General features: G+C 43.6%; 1 long non-coding RNA gene across 3 annotated transcripts in view; it reads left to right on the top strand.

Annotated features, from left to right (window-relative positions):
* Nucleotides 1-16,463, top strand: part of LOC127605963 (uncharacterized) — a 107,878-nt gene that overhangs the window by 46,592 nt on the left and 44,823 nt on the right. Inside the window, exons 4-5 of one of the 3 annotated variants that reach the window (XR_007963694.1) lie at nucleotides 1,735-1,778; nucleotides 3,685-4,572. This is a non-coding gene — a long non-coding RNA (uncharacterized LOC127605963). Of the gene's footprint in view, nucleotides 1-1,734; nucleotides 1,851-3,684; nucleotides 4,573-16,463 lie in introns of those variants that run through there. The other 2 variants (XR_007963695.1, XR_007963693.1) reach the window with 2 other exon arrangements.

Here is a 16,463-nt window from a genome sequence, read left to right as displayed (position 1 = left end):
GAATGAGACGTTATGCAAATGAAGGCTTTAAAATCTATACACGCTGTTGCTAACATGATTAGCATGCTGAGCTAAACATCGGGAAAGTAACGCATGTCATTAGACATACCCCCATCATCATTTGATGTTCTGGTGGGGTGGGGGGGACTCTTAGATGGATGACCTATGGCTGCAGAGACACTCGGCCAGTCCGTCGACGTGTCGAGATCTCACCAGAGACAAACACAAGCTGGCGAGGTGGGCAAACTGAGCAGCGCTAGCCAGGATTTATTTGTTGTGTTGCAGCGGCAGCGCAGAGCGGCACGAAGCACTCTGATGATGCTATTTGCCATTTGGGCTTATCGCGGGGATTCTCAGTGCTACTGGAATTGTGCTAAAGTCCGCCGCTAGATGAGCTACAAAGTTGTTAAGATTTGAATGGGCCACGGAAAGGTGAATGTTATGCATCGGATAGTCACGCTTAACTTCTTCTTTTCCTAAGCCTTTTCTCGCTCAATCCTAAATAATTCAAAATACAAATGATTTTTGACATCAACTTTCCTGAAGTTATGCTCGCACGCGAAAGTGATGTCTGCCATTTTGCTAATATGCACACTTTGTGATCCCGAAATATGAAGGGTAAAAACATTTGGAAATATAATTTGGGAGAGCTCTGAACTTGCTGTCATGATAAACGTGTGGGAAGGCAAGTGGAAAAGTACGAACATGAAGGGCTCGCAACTTCAAAGTTGGACCTGCAATTAGCCCGTCTTTGATTGCAATGTCTTGCTGGCTATAAAATCAGTGATGATGTCATCCAGATGCGCGCTCATTCTCTGCTGTTAGCTTCTTGCTATGCTAATGAAACCACAAAACGCAAACAACTCGTCTTCTTCTTCCTTTATTGTTCATTCTTCTTTCTCTTCCTTTTTACGCTGTCTTCCTTCACCATCCTAAATTCATATCTTCTTCTTTCTCTTCCTCCTCCTCCTTTGATCATATTCCCCGTCCTTCCTCCTATTTTCTCCTTCCACCTTTTTTCTCCTGTTTTCTTTCCTTCCTTTTGACTTGATCTCCTTCATCTTTCCTTTTCTTCCTTCCCTCTTCATCGACTGTCTTCCTATCATCTCTCTTTTCCTTTCCCTCATCTTCCCACTACTTCCTCCTTATTTTTTCCTGCACCTTCCCCCAATTAGTAGCTTAATTAGAGGCCCGCTTTTACGGGTCAAACTTGTGGAGGAAATAAGAGATGCTGCGAGCAGTTGAACAAACGATTTCAAACGATTGCATCATCATCAACATCATCATTACGGTGGCCGATTATTTCATGAGTGTCGCCGTGGCAACAAACGTCCAGATGGCTAAGTCAGCCTTGCAAAAAAAAAAAGTCCGAACTTGAACAAAAGGCGTGCGTGTTTTGTCATACTGTAAGCTACAACCGCACCAAAGTCAGCGTGACGGTCACACTGTCATTTTCATGAGCTCTTGTACCTAATGAAGTGACCCGTGCACACGCAGTGTGTTCCAATCACGGCTCTCTCTCAAGATGAGAGCTTTTCTGTGTGTATATGAGGTGAAGCTAGCAAGGCCTTTAAATATTAATACCTTTTCTTTCCATACTTCAAAAAGGCGAAAATAATCTGGGGGTAGTGAGGATGAGGAGGAGGAGGAGGCGGCGCCGTCTCTCAGAGGAGCCCTGGTGTCCCGTCCTAATTAAACATGCATGGCCGTGTTGTTGTTGTTGTTTTTTGACAGGATGCCAAAACAAGCGCAGGTGGAGGCGACCGTGCAAACAACTTGTGAGTACATGCATCAAACACACAAATTAGCATCTCGGACAGAGCGATATACGGATGGAAGGTAAACGCTGGAAAAATACGTGACACAACTGCACACATTAAAAAAAAATTTTTTTTAAGAACATCAAATGTCATCTCATCATCGCTTTGTCTCCAAACAAGTGTGTGTGTATCTATCTATCTATCTATCTATCTATCTATCTATCTATCTATCTATCTATCTATCTATCTATCTATCTATCTATCTATCTATCTATCTATCTATCTATCTATCTATCGATCGATCGATCGATCGATCGATCGATCGATCTATCTATCTATCTATCTATCTATCTATCTATCTATCTATCTATCTATCTATCTATCTATCTATCTATCTATCTATCTATCTATCTATCTATCTATCTATCTATCTATCTATCTATCTATCTATCTATCTATCTATCTATCTATCTATCTATCTATCTATCTATCTATCTATCTATCTATCTATCTATCTATCTATCTATCTATCTATCTATCTATCTATCTATCTATCTATCTATCTATCTATCTATCTATCTATCTATCTATCTATCTATCTATCTATCTATCTATCTATCTATCTATCTATCTATCTATCTATCTATCTATCTATCTATCTATCTATCTATCTATCTATCTATCTATCTATCTATCTATCTATCTATCTATCTATCTATCTATCTATCTATCTATCTATCTATCTATCTATCTATCTATCTATCTATCTATCTATCTATCTATCTATCTATCTATCTATCTATCTATCTATCTATCTATCTATCTATCTATCTATCTATCTATCTATCTATCTATCTATCTATCTATCTATCTATCTATCTATCTATCTATCTATCTATCTATCTATCTATCTATCTATCTATCTATCTATCTATCTATCTATCTATCTATCTATCTATCTATCTATCTATCTATCTATCTATCTATCTATCTATCTATCCGATTAGCTAGCCAGCTAGCAAGCCTATCTAGCTATCTATCTAGCTATCTATCTAGCTATCTATCCGATTAGCTAGCCAGCTAGCAAGCCTATCTAGCTATCTATCTAGCTATCTATCCGATTAGCTAGCTAGCCAGCTAGCAAGCCTATCTAGCTATCTATCTAGCTATCTATCCGATTAGCTAGCTAGCCAGCTAGCAAGCCTATCTATCTATCCATCTAGCTATCTATCCGATTAGCTAGCTAGCAAGCCTATCTATCTATCTATCTATCTATCTATCTATCTATCTATCTATCTATCTATCTATCTATCTATCTATCTATCTATCTATCTATCTATCTATCTATCTATCTATCTATCTATCTATCTATCTATCTATCTATCTATCTATGGAGGTGGGGGGGGGTCTCCCTGTCGTACTCAAGCATGGGTTAGTAGAACAGTAGAAGAAGACTGCTAGAGTGAATTTGTTTCTTTAATATTTCTTTTTTATAAGTATAATTAATAATTAATATAATTAATTAATAATAATTATACTTTGTATAGATGTAAAGCCACCACCCCCTCCTTTGCACATTTGGAGAAAATGCTACGGTGTTGTTCGCGCAAAATTATCCAAGGCCTACTTACTGTGATGTTAGCAGTCCAATTTAGAAACAACAAAAAATCTACATTAAAAAACGGTGCCTGATGCTGTGCTGCTGTTAGCTCAAAATGCTAACATAGCCATTGCTCAAGAGTAAGCTAAGCTAATGAGGCTAGTTTCATGTTCCCAGTTGTGTCGGAAAATAAAGCTTGCCAGCTGTACAGATGGGACGGCTGCAAACGCCATGTTTAAAAAAAAAAAAAAAGCTAGCCACATTTTTATCCCGAGGTTGTCAGGTGTGAGTAATTGATACAAGAGCATCTTCTGTGGCTCGAAGGCTGCCAGCAGCAGGTGAAAAACAACAATAGCAAGGCGGGATAAGCTGGGCGGACGACAGATGGACGCACAGGGGCCTGACTTGGCGGCGGCGGCGGCAGAATGGCAAAAAGAGAAAAAAAAAAGATGGTGAAAAAAAAGATGGTGGACAGATGAAGGAGGCACAGGAGAACAAGTCGATACAGACATCTCGTGGGGTTCAAGTGCAAGCGGGGAAGTGTGGGGGGGTTGTCCCAGAGGGGCCCTGGACACAGAGAGCCTCACTTTTTCTTCCTTGTTGTAATGTTCAAAATGTCAATTGGTGTAATTAAAGGTACACTTCACACTTTCGCTGGTTGGTTGGTTTGGAGACTTGGGCTGGGGTCGGCAGCAAGTGCAAGTCAGGGAGCACCTGGGGGCTCTCCTGACATGAAGATGATGGAATTGTCAATTGGGGTGCAATTATTATTTTTTTTCCTTCTTGTGTCTAGTTGAGTTTTTGAGTTCCCGACAACGGCGATAAATAATGTGCTTTCTGTGGTCCCAGTCAGTTCATGGTTTGTAGTTGGACTTGGGATGCGAGGCAGCAGAGAATCCTGTGAAAAATAGAAACGGCAGGAGAGAACGAGTGAAGAACTTTAGACATCATAAGTACAAGTAGAGCGAGGGTGCTTGACAGCCGTCTCGCAGCAGCGCATCACCGCCTGGCAGGAAGATGTTCAAAATATCACTCGGGTATGTAATTAAAGGTTCTTTCACACGGATACATTTTCTTTTGTTTTGTTTTGCTTTTCTAAACGCTGGGGGCAAAATATCCTGAAAAGACTTTGGGCAGGGTGTGGTTGACGGCCATCAGGTGTTTGAACCTTACTGGTTTCAATTGTAAATTGTACTTGAGGAGTTAACATCCGTCTTCAAGCAAGCCACCTCATGACATGACATGAGGATTTAATGAAATAATGTAAAATATACTGTTGTTTACTTGCTGTTGCCCCAATCATTTGCCGGTTTGTTTGAGGTGTGGGGGGGGGAAAACACCCTATAAAATGGATGTATAGGACATAAAAGGAGGCAGGGGAGTGGAGAACTTGCTGCGTTTGAGTCGATACAGACATCTTGGTGGTTTCAAATTGAAATCTTTGGGCCTTGGGTGGTTGGCGGCTGTCCCCCAGGGCTGCACCTCCTGACATGAGGATGCTGAAAATGCCAATTGGGGTTTAATTAAATGTTGGAACGTATAGTTTATGTGGTCCCGATCGGGGATCTAAGGTTTACAATGTTGGCCATCCTGAAAAATGGATGAAATGTCCAAAAAAAGGAGACAGGCCGGGAAGAACTTTCCTATGTTTGAGCCAATGCAGACATTTCATGTGTAAGTCTGCGGGGCGGGGGTTGTCGGCGGCCCTCCCCCACGGGGGGCGCTGCTGACACAGGAAGCCTCCTGAAGATTAACGGCATCACCTTGTCTACGGTTAGAAGGTCAAGAAATTGCTCCCACTGCAACCCGCAGCCCCTGCCGTCTCCACTCAGGGATTGAGTGGGGGCCACGTGACCAGCAAAAAGTAAAAGGCATCTTTTTTTTTTTTTTGCCTGACATTCCAACTTCCTCTATAGTCCTTTTTCCACTTGACTTGCCCCTAAACTCAAGAAACTACACGAAGGGCGGCTGAATTATGGATGGCGGCTTGCTGATGAAGTTGTGCGACATCTAAGCGACACACAACGCCTCCCCTCGGACGCCCCGCCCCGCCCCCCCCCACTCCCTCAACCTCCCTCGGATTATAATTAAGGAGCACTCATAATTAAAATGAGTTAAGAACAAGGCGGGACATCAATAAATGATTGAGTGTCACTCAGACGATCCCGCTGAGTCGTGCACTCATCTAATAATGAGGTACCTCATTAGTTAGCATGCTAGCTTTCTAGCTTACACGAGAGCAATGTTGTTGTGAGGCTAAATAATGTATCGGGCCGCCTGTTCAAACGCTAACACGTCCGTTTGCGTTAACCCGCAGCGGCGTAACGACACTGCCGCCAGGCTATTTTTTTTTTCCCAGCAACTTCCTGGGTGTCGCGGTGAAAGCGGGACACGCCGAAGCGAAAACGCTTGTCGTCTTCGGCGTCCTAAATTACGTTAGCGGCGTATCCTCCCGGCGACGCGGCATCCAACTTTGATGCCTCCTTTTTATGCTTTTATCACCTCGTAAGTGAGTACCCGCCCGCCAAAGTAAAGCGCATTTCTACCCACCGCCAAAGTAAAACACATCCTCTTAGCATGACCGCCGCTGCTTGGCTTTTAGCGTTTAGCGTCTGGCGCGATCACCCGGCTGAGAGCTAACAAACGCTGCGCCCTTGGTTTATTTATGAGTTTAAGAGCAGAAGCAAACAATACTTAACAATAAAATTGATGTTGTGGACCACGTAGCAAGAAAAAAAAACTTTAGTTCACAATCATGAATAACAGCCGATCAATCAGTCAATGTGTGTCTGGCTATTATTTAGTTGGTTACACCACAGCGAGCCAAGCTGCTAATTCCAATTTTATTGAACTGCATGACAATGCAAATTTAGTTTGTCATGCCATTCTATGTAGCCAATTTAAACAGACTATCGACACGTATTATGATGTGCGATGTTTTTGACGCACAGTCCAATGCCTTCAAGGCCCCAAAACGTTACTTTTTAAAAATTCTACTCAATATTATTTTTATTACCAACTAAGTAACTTAGCAATGAACATGAACTTGGGTGTTAGCCAAGCGGCTATGAAGCGCCGGAGGATTTGTAACTGGGACTGTGCTACATGTGGCTGATGCTCAGCTTTAAGTAACAGTTTACTCAGCATGTCTGGTAATAGTTTGGTCGTGGTATTTCATATAAACGTTTTAAAAACGTTTATATGAATAAGAGTATTGACGGTAACAAGAGAATTGTTGTCCCTGAGGATCCACAAAGGTCTAATCGTGGGACTTGTGCATGCTAACGTTAACTAGCCACGAATGATTGACATCTTCCACTAGGTCGGGCTACATGTGGCTGACACTAATCTTTCCTTACCATCAAGGTGCCTCACCATGCCCGACTAATTCGTCCGCAATTATTTAATAATCGGTGTTGCTTGTGTGTGCTAATATGAAGTAGCGTGTTAACTGAGCAGAGCACACGAGGCATTCGGGGAATGACTGACGTGCGGCTGTCTTGAGGGAGACCCCGGCTACATGTGCTAATGCTAATCAAGACCTGTTCCCTGCCATGTCGCGGTGCGGTAACACGGCCGCGTCGGTCGTGCACTCATGCCGGACACGCGGCGGCTACATTAGCGCGCCATGTTCTGCGGCACGGGAGAGCGTTTCTATTACGCCGCGGAAGAGCAGCCTGTCACGTCGAATTAGGCTGAGAGGAAGTCATGCAGACGTGTAATTGGTGGATAAAAAAAAAAGAAAAGACAAGAAAAGTGGCGGCATTGAGGGAGGCTTTTTCAAAGGAAGCCGCCGAACATCACGGCATGTTTGAGACATTAGTGAGCTTTTAGCATAGTGCTGACCTTCAGGACAAAGAATTCTAGCTAGATATTTTTTTTTTTTTTGAACCGCCGACCCCCTTTTGCCGCAGAGTTTACCTGATTGCAGTGCTAGTTCTACTGTAAAATGCTCCAACGTTAGGGGTCAAAAAGACGAGAGATGTTTTCCCAGCGTTCCTCGCCTCCGAAATCTCAGTGCGGAATCATTTTCCTGACAATAATTGATAAATAATGCAGAGCGTGTGTTTGAACGGGGAAAGGCTTTCGTATCTCTTCCATTAACTCGGATTAAGATTTCATTGTGACGCCGGGGAGAATGCTAGCAATATCCCGGCTCATTGCCATCAAAGTTTTATAACAGCTCCCCCCTCCCCCCTCCCCCCCTTCTCCTGTACGACATTCCTGCTGGGATGTCGGAGACGGGACGCTGGACATGAACTCCCCTTTGGTGCCGCTGCCAACCTTAATATTTCATCAGTTGGCTGTAAAATGCTGAGATTCGAGTGCGGTGGAATAAGCGGGACGATGTGCCGGAAGATTATTTGTAACAATACGGAGGGACGTCAACGTCTTAAATTTTGAGCAATTTATCACAGCTTTTTTGGAAGTCATAAAATGTCAGGACGTGGAGGTATGAGAAATACATTGAAAAGATGTGGGGATACAGTAGACCCCTGAATATTTGTCGTTTGGCATTTACCGATTTATATTTTTACGAATTTGTGCGGGATGATCTTCCATGATTCAAAAATGTGTTTTGGTGCTCAGGCCAAAAAGGCTAAAATGATATTTAAGTGGACTAAACGAGTATATTTACATATTCGTGTAAATAAATCAATTCGATCATATAATTTATTTTTCTTCTTTTTTTTGTGCAAGTTTTGATCCACTTCAAGTAAAACGGCATCTGAGCGCCAATCGGAAAATGTCGACCTGAGTTATAAATATTTGATGGGCCAAGTCAGCCGTGAGATTCCAGCGTAAAAGAACGGAATAAGTGCTAAGGAATACATTGGGAAAAGTGACTCCGAAAAGAAGGAAAGGGGGCGTTTAGATGCACACACCACTCCATTGTGGCTCCAAAATGCCCCCCAACCCCAGCACCCTCACTTCCCCAATGCCGTAACCCCCCCGCCCCCCTCCCGTGGGCTACATGGGTGTCATCAAGTGACTTCCATTGTGAGCACTCTTTATCTTGAAAGCTAATGGCTAATGCGGGAGAAGAAAGTGGACATCCCGTTCACATTTCTGTCTTGAGGGTGCGTTTTTTTTTTCTCTCTTTGAGGCAATTCCAAGCATTTGGAAAAATGTCCATTCACTCAGGTCACATAAGCTATAGTATAATAAACAAGAGCGCCCCCCCCCCCCCCCCCCGAAGGCATGTGCTGTCTTGTCTTTGTGCCCATTCAGGAAAGCAGAACGCTTGGCGCCCTGGGCACAGAAACACTTTGACACGTTTTTATTCTTTCTTATATGTTTTATGCTCTGTGGTAAAAGTGGACCCGAGTGGAATTATTGGTCTTGACAGTTTACTTTATCCTCGTTTTGCTATCATTATGCCTCATGATGTCAAATTCAAGCTTTTAGACCTTACATTTAGGCACAATTGAAGCACTTTTCAACTTGAATATGACAAACTTTACACTCAAGACATTTTCAGTTCCATGCAGCTATGAAATATTGTGATTCATAAGATTACCGGTACATACAAAATAAATTAGCAGACTGTTTATTTCTGATTTTGTTTAATTAATCCATCAAATCGAATTAATCAAAGTGATATTTCGATTTTAATCTTCAAAAGAATGGAATCACTTCCTCAGCGTTTAAGATAAAATCATCAGTAATTGTATCAGCCCTGCAAATGGAAGATAATTTTAATGTTATCTTGAATATTGAATAACGAAACCGCGTTTAGCCCGTGTTAGACAAAAAAGTCAGTGAGAACAATAACAAAAATATACAAAACAAAGTCCAAAAAAAACAAAAACAAACCCCATCTATTTCCAAAAATAATGCCACAAAATGTTTCTCTGTTGTGCGTCCGACACAATAATCCATTTCTTAAAAAAACAAAAAACATATTTTCAGCTGAGTGATGTGTTTGTTGTGTACGCACTGGGCCGGCACCACATGTACACTATTTATCACTTGTTATTAACAATAATAACAGTGCTCCTCTAGGGGGACTCCAGGGCTAAGTATGCCCCCCAGCAGTGCAGCCCCTGCTGGACACAAGAGAGTGTCCTCCTGAGGGGTTGGAGCGCAACACATTAAGTGTCAACTATAGAATATAAGATGAACACTGACACGTATTCTGATGGATGGATGCGTCACTTTCATAAATAAAGCAGAGCTTGTCACAAGCCTCGGTGCTAACGTGCTAACGAGCTAGTTGCATGGCAAACAAATACATGATGTATTTGTACGAGAATTAAGTTGCATTTATTGCTTCAATAGAAGCAAGACTTTAGTCGAAGAAGATTGTTTTTCAAAGGTCAAAGGTCATTTTTTTTAAAAACATGGCTTTTGCCTTGAAAAAAATGAATTTTCGCTCACTCCCAGGCATTTTTTAAACCACCATGACTATATCCTTACAATGTATGAATTTATTCATTTTTTTTCAACGTGTTTATTTTTTGGTATGAGACTATGGGGTCTGATTTTACAAGTCTCGTGTCCAGTTATCAATCGTGAATAGGCAGGGGTTGTACATTTTTTCCTTGCCCGGGTTTCAGCAAAACAAAGTTTAACACGTCGTGGAATCCTGCATGCATACACGCAAAAAAAAAAAAAAAAAAAAAGAATGCTCATGCTAATGTTTGTTGTGAATTGTGAAAAGCGGTAACAACAATTTTTGGGCGGGTGCATGATACAATGCTGCTTTGACCTCTGCGCTGTCATTGGCACTCATCTGTCACTTCCTATCCTAATTAATCCTAATCCGCTATTGACGCGGTGCAACTGTTGCCCTTTCTAATTAGCGTTAGCGCTTCAGACGCAGGCGAGACAGGAAGCGGCCTTTAATTATCTGGACGCTGGCGGGAGGAGGAGGACCGGGTTTACGCTGGCGAGGGGAAATTAAAGGCACATTTTTGAAAGAGAAATCCATGCATACATTAGAGCGTAAATGACAAACTAATTGAATTGATTGCAGCTATCGATAGCCAACACGCTAATCTGACCTGATTCCTTCATCTGCCACGCTTTGTGAGAACGAAGCCACTTGACGCACTAGATAGCGGGCTAGTCAGGCCAATTAATAAACGATATGGTAATATGCATGCCGGGGACAACAAATTAATGAAATATATGCTAATAGCAAGATCATTGTTTCACGTGGAATAGTGTCAGCAATACAGCCGTCATGTGGTCGTCTTTCCACGCTCGTCGTAGTCTGATGTTTATTTTCGCATTAGCGCTGTGGCTTGGCCTTTTTGTCTCATAGCAAACAATAGCAGCATGTGCCCCCTTTCCCCACCTCCAAAAGACAAGCCCCTCCCCCCCCGTCTCCCACCAAGATGACATTTAAATAATAGCAAGACTATCTCAAGCATACACAACAACAACAAGCTGGTGGCTTTTAATGCTACATTCCCTCTTCTTTGCATAGCACAAACTGGGTGGGGGGCGGGGGGGTGCTCACCGTGTTTGCATTAGTATAACCAAATACGACTTTTTTAGTCTTGAAAAATATTACTCCCCCCCAGAATAAAGAATGCAACTCTATTACTGTAAAATACATGCATTTCAAAACATTCTGATGGTACTGATTTTTAAAATGATTCAGTAAAACTTTCTAAATAATTAAATTCAGTTGCCTCTCAGAAACTCAGGGGGAAAATGGAGTGGTGTTCTAAACTTAGCTCAATATACTTTACAATAGCTTTTTAGCCACTTAAAACAACATATTAGCTATTGGTAGCATAGCTTGCTAACCACTTATAACTTGGCACATTAGCTTCTATTAGCATAGCTTGGTAGCTACTCTTAACTAGGGTCATTAGCTACTGTTGACATAGCTTCTTAGCCACGTTTAACTCAGAGAAGCTCATTTTTTGTATGATTGTACTATTAGCAGCTGTTGGCGTAGCGAATGAGCTAGGTGGACATCAGCTAAAATGCTAATATTTGCTGATTAGCTCATTTGCTGACAGCTAACAGGCTTGGCTCGCAGTGGCTAATGAGTTAAGTTTTTGCTAAACTTTATTGAAATCCGATTCAATGCACAGTGTAGCATAGCATATCATGTTTGCTACATTTTGAGAAACATCTGTATTTCTTTTCATTTCAGATGCTCTTTGTATTCACGAAAATTGTCAAAGGAGAAATTGCGGCGTACAAAATGATAGGCAATAAAAGTAAATCTGGCACCAATATAACCATAATGGCAGGATAAGTGTCCTCTGAGTGCCTCAGACCAGAGAGAAAAAAAAGACGACATGCGCTGGCTATCATTTCCATCAGAAAAGGTCAAAGTGAAAAAGTGCCGGTGGAGTGACGACAATTATGTGGGAGAACGGGAACAAAGTACTGCTGCTTCTTCCATTATTTCCACAAACATAAACGTGCCCTCATTTTGCCATGAAATATGGACAAGACAACAGAACAATCCACATGAAAATGTCCATTAGAGAGCATGCAGTTGGAAAACGTGCACCAAGGCGGCAAAGCATCAAGGACAAAATGCATTCCCATACATACTACAGTATGTAAATGTATATTTTTCATACTGCATACAGATATACAGCAGATAAACAAATATACAGTTTTCCAGGCTTGTTATATTATGCACGTACCGTATTTTCCGTGTACAAAATATAATTAATTCAGCAGCAAATATTTGAACACAAAGGGTGAAGCAACATGTAGACAGAAAATCAAACAATACTCGGGTGCATGTATTGTGTCTCCAGGACTGTATTATGTTGCTCCCCGGTGGCCAAGCCGCACACGCCACTGTTGAATTCTTTCCATTCTATTTAATCATATTATTGCTCTATGCACAGTCCAGTTAAGCCGTGGAAGCATGTCAAGGATGATCAGAACAACCAGGAAGCATGTTGTATGTCGTGATCTATCCATTCGGGAGTAATGGCCGCTCGAGTAACGTAAAGACTGAACTTTTGGTGCCTCGAGATGAAAATGCGCATGGGAGGACATCGTAGTCTTTTGAGTTCATTTCCGTCTCTGTCATATTGTCTACCTCGACATCCACACGCACAATCCTCAAGGGGATTTGTATATTTCCACCGTCTTTTGTTGTGTTTGCGCGGAGGTAAAGGCGGAATCGTGAACCCCCAGCGGGAACGTGCGGGATAATAACGCAGGCGGGAGCCGTTGGATTTAGCCAAAGCCTTCGGAGATGATGGCGGACGTCTAATGGCATCACCTGGGAAAAGGCGCGGCGCCATCGCGGCGGTGCGGCGGCTTCTTCCGGGCGCAATCCCCAACATACAACGTGAAGATTGTGCTTTGCGGTAATCTCGGCTGAGAGCTTTGTTGTCCCGACCTCCTCCCGCTACTTCTCCCGCCGCTACACACACAAGCCCGACATGTGGTGCTCGCGCTCATTTCCGTAACGTTTGCCCGGCAACAGCTCCAACCAGAAAACCTCGTCCGTGAGAACTTTCCAAGTCACTTGAATGAAATCCAATGGGTTTTTTTTTGTCAGTCTATGTTATGCAATTTCTATAGAAATTATTTGTGAATTCTGTAAAGCTGTGGAATTATTAGAATTTGAGACTTGGAATGGTTGTAATTGTTCAAGAAATGCGGAAGGAGGAGGTAATGATGTCACTGGGAAGTTTGGGGGAATGGCAATATTTCGAGATGTCAGGAAGGAATGTGAGAGCTTGAACACGGAATGTTTTGAATCAGTCAAGAGATGTGGAAGAACGTGTTAATTGTTTTAAAGGACGTTTGAGAATTTCACCATTCAAATTTGGTCATTTTTGGGCTGGGAGTGATCCCAAAGTGCGATTGGCTGGCAACCGTTTCAGGGTGTCCCCCGCCTACTGCCCGAAGACGGCTGGGATAGGCTCCAGCACCCCCCGCGACCCTAGTGAGGATCAAGCGGTTCGGAAAATGGATGGATGGATGGAGTGGTCCCAAAGATGTGCGGAACGAGCGGAACAGTTTACACAAAGAATGGTTTGAATGAGTCAAGAACAAGGTTAATACACAAATTTATTTGGTGTTGGAAAATTTTTGGAATGTTAAGAAAACGTGCTAAACATGGTCGGGAATGGTTCGAATCAGTTCAGTAAGGTGGACAGAGGTGGTCATTCCAAAATTGTGCTTTCATAAAATTGGGGAACGAGGATAGTTTAAAGTTGGAAGGGTGAAAATCAGTCGGGAAATGTTGAAGGAGGCAAAAATTGGGGGAATGGTGAACATTTGTGAATTTTTGGAGTAGGAATGATTCCCATGCAAACGGCGGATTGATATTTCGAGACACCACTGTACTCAAGTAAAGTACACATCCAAGAAACTTCAGCACAGTAACGCAGTATTTTACTTTGTGACTTCAATCACCAGATGTTGAAGCCCCTCCTAGCAATAGCGAGCATTAATTATCATCCTCCGGGGCTTTCGGTGACATTATTAAAGTCCATTTTGACTGATAATCTTTGATGACGGGCGACCTGTCGGCACTGGATTTAATGTGGTCTTTTTACCTCCATTGTTGCCGTTTTATTTTTTTCCTTTTTCTTGAGAAAAATCCAATTATTAGCAGGCATCCAATTAGCTTCCCCTCGCACTCTGCGCCTCAAATCCGAGGTTGGATTTGCGGATTATCCGACTTTTCCCATGCGCCCCTCCCAGGAACGGCAACACTGTCGACTTTTTCCAGTCTCGAAGGGGGCCGGGGGAGCACGGGGGTTGTTGCCATTATGATGACGATGACACCGAGGCGAGGCGCCGGTCGTCTCGGCATTTCGGTGGGTTCAGATGTCAAGTAAGAGCTGTCAATGACAAACGGCGGCTAATCAAGTCGTATTGACGTTACAGGATAAACTGATGTGGCGTTTGTAAATTGATTCGAGGGAGGACCCGGGGGGGGTTGTGGAGGTTGTGGGATGGGGGTCACATGGTCACGCTAATGCTGGACCATGACCTTTCAACTCATTCTGTAAAGGACGAGAACCAGTCGGCGTGCGACAGTACAGCGAAGCGAGTCCAAAGTCACATCTGGCATAACAATCTATTTATTGATTGCTCTTCATAATAGCTTTGCACCGGACAATGGAAACGCCAATATTTTGGTGCTTGGTCCCTTGTGGAGTTATTAGTTTCTCGAGTCATCACACTTTCAAATTCTTAACCTTTTCGACTATACGCGTTTCATTCATTCATTCATTCATTCATCTTCCGAGCCGCTTGATCCTCACGAGGGTCGCGGGGGGTGCTGGAACCTATCCCAGCCGTCTTCGGGCAGTAGGCGGGGGACACCCTGAATCGGTTGCCAGCCAATCGCAGGGCACACAGAAACGAACAACCATCCACGCTCACACTCACACCTAGGGACAATTTAGAGTGTTCAATCAGCCTGCCATGCATATTTTTGGAATGTGGGAGGAAACCGGAGCACCCGGAGAAAACCCACGCAGGCCCGGGGAGAACATGCAAACTCCACTCAGGAAGGCCGGAGTCGAACCCTGCACCTCTGCCCCAATAATAATAATAATAATAATAATAGTCATTAATTGATTCATCTTCCGAACCGCTTGATCCTCACTAGGGTTGCGGGGGGTGCCGGAGCCTATCCCAGCTATCTTTGGGCAGTAGGCGGGGGACACCCTGAATCGGTTGCCAGCCAATCGCAGGGCACACAGAGACGAACAACCATCCACGCTCACACTCACACCCTGAGACAATTTAGAGTGTTCAATCAGCCTGCCATGCATATTTTTGGAATGTGGGAGGAAACCGGAGCACCCGGAGAAAACCCACGCAGGCCCGGGGAGAACATGCAAACTCCACACAGGGAGGCCGGAGCTGGAATCGAACCCGGTACCTCTGCACTGTGAAGCCCACGTGCTAACCACTGGACTACCGGGCTGCCCATACGCGTTTCAAATTGTGTAATAGTCCGACAAAATCTCCAGGACGTGGCTGAAAATGGACCCAAAATATCGGCTTCGAATCCAATCTTGTAATTTCTTCAGGCCTGGTGTCTTTTGTGGAATGAAAATGGCTTTGGGGTTGCAAATTTCAAAAAATCCTCAAAGCGCAAATGAGCCTCACAGGGTTGCCTGAGATCAGACTGGCCTACTTCCCCGTGTCTTGCTTTTTGAGACTTTTTTTTTGTGGGTGTACTCATGATTGACAGGCCTACCAAATGTCACGTTGCCAAGTTAAAGGACTTGGAAATGGTCCAAATGACCCTAAATTGGCTGCTTCAAACCAAAATGGCAGACTACCTGTACTTCCTGTCTCTTTTCAGGCAGGGTTTCTTGACACCTCTCCGTGGATCGACTCTTGATAGACATGCCCACGAAATGTCACATTGCTAAGTCAAACCGACTTGGGGGGGGGGGGGAGCAGTGGGGTGGGGACGCTAATTTCTTTTTGAAAAAGTATAGCCGTCGCTAAATGTAACACTTGAGTTCTGCTAATCAGCGACGCGTCAAAGGCAAATATCATCCATCGGATATCTTGACAGGCTTCATCGCGCATAACGCGAGTTGACAGGCGGCGAACGGAAACCCGCTCCGATGGAGCGTGTGAAGTGTTGCGGCGCGGCGTTCGCTATTAATATGACGGGATTAGACGCAGTCACATTGTGGCAAAGCCCGCAGTTACCTGATGTATCCCCTTCATTATTGCCTAATTAACCTTCTAATAGCCAGGCGCACGCTGTCACTTCTTTCTTTATCGCTGCTTTAATTAAGCCGTGATTCCCGACATCCAGTAGTGGGAGGCAACCGAGTACACACGTGTTAGTGTGTGTTCGTACACTTAAGAAGATTTTCTCCGGCGTTTGTCTTTTTTCTGATCATTTTCTGCTTTCACAACCTCCATTTCAAAAACAGATCCTTCTGCCAGCTATGCCACGGTCCGGCCGAATGGCGGCGAAGGAGTCGCGGTGCGGCAGCGTCCGCAGGAAAGCCCGGGGAGGTGCTAGTGACCCCGTGAGACACGCAGACGAGATGCTGTCGTTAATCGTCATAACGAGCCGCTGATTCACAGCCAAGACGCCCGGCTAAAAAAAAAAAAAAAAAAACAAGACAAAACAAACATTTCTGGCCACTCAGCAGAGTTTCATGACGCTTTCG

The sequence above is a fragment of the Hippocampus zosterae genome, chromosome 8 (assembly GCF_025434085.1).
Source record: "Hippocampus zosterae strain Florida chromosome 8, ASM2543408v3, whole genome shotgun sequence".
Taxonomy (NCBI): Eukaryota; Metazoa; Chordata; class Actinopteri; order Syngnathiformes; family Syngnathidae; genus Hippocampus; species Hippocampus zosterae.
Note: the sequence above shows the minus strand (reverse complement) of the source record. Positions and strands in the feature narration are given on the sequence as shown.